The sequence below is a fragment of the Arachis duranensis genome, chromosome 9 (assembly GCF_000817695.3).
Source record: "Arachis duranensis cultivar V14167 chromosome 9, aradu.V14167.gnm2.J7QH, whole genome shotgun sequence".
NCBI classification, from domain to species: Eukaryota; Viridiplantae; Streptophyta; class Magnoliopsida; order Fabales; family Fabaceae; genus Arachis; species Arachis duranensis.
Genome location: NC_029780.3, coordinates 106079752 through 106080987, shown reverse-complemented (window position 1 = coordinate 106080987; position 1236 = coordinate 106079752).

Genomic DNA, 1236 nt, shown 5'->3' with positions numbered 1-1236 from the left:
AAAAATTTCATTATGCAATTATTTTAAAAGAAATAATTATTTATTTTAAACTCAACATTTTCATGATTGAATTACTATTTCATGCATAGTAAATTTAATAATTATTTATTCTGATAACTTAAATTTGTTTTTATATCTTTTCATCGAATTCGGACGCTCAAGCTTATAAGTTACGGATTGGGAGTACCCATCACGAAAAGTCTATGAAACCGAAAAAAAAAATTGAAAAATGAAAAAAAAAACAAATCAATCTAACATTCAAGGAATGAGAACATCGATTCTTGATCTTAGAATTACAATATGCAAACTTTGAAAAAAAAGGTTTAACTTCCAAACTCATAAAGAGTTCGGACTTTAGAAGAAAAGTAAGCAAAATAAAAAGCTCAACCTTAAGGCTACGTTTGTTTCTGAGAACAGGACGGAACAAGACACTAAGAACAGGACAGGACAAGACAGTGATGGACAGAGACACAAAATTTTGTGTTCTTGTATTCTGTTTGGTGATAAACTAGAACAAATTATGAAAATCCAATTTATTCTCATTTTTTTCATTCAAAAAAATTTGAGATGAAAAATATAATAATAAAAAATATAATTATGAAAAATTAACAAGAATAATAAAAGAAAAAATAAAAAATAAGTTGTGTCCCTTGTTAGTGTCTCTATATCCTTCATGTCAGGATGGACACAAAATACACTAATTCAGTGTCTCTGGACACATTGTCTCTGTCCATGTCTCCTCTGTTAAACACGATTTTGTGTCTCTGTGTCCCTGTCTCAGTGTCCTGTCTCTGTAAACAAACACAGTCTAAAGGATGAGATGCTTGAGTTAGGATCTGAAATTCGAAAAATCTTTCTCGAAAGAAAGACATACCGAATTTGTGGGTCTGTTCTGGAATATTTCTATAAACCCAATACTAATAATCGAGTTCAAGAGTATAAGAAGTTGTAAGAAACCGATTTGATGATTAAGTATTCGCTCGGATTCCAAAAAATACGTTACAAAAAGGATAATAATTTGAGTTGGCAGGAGAACCCGAACTAGCGGGTACCTGTCTGTCCCTATCCGGTCGGGATAGGTAATAACCCGACCTGGTAAGGGACAGGTTCTGTTCAGGGCGCGTGTTCGAGCAGGGCGGAGCGGGATTGGATTTAGGGTGTGCCTGCCCAAAAAATATATATATATATATATATATAACTTTTAGGGATTAGGGTTTAACTCATCCATCACATATC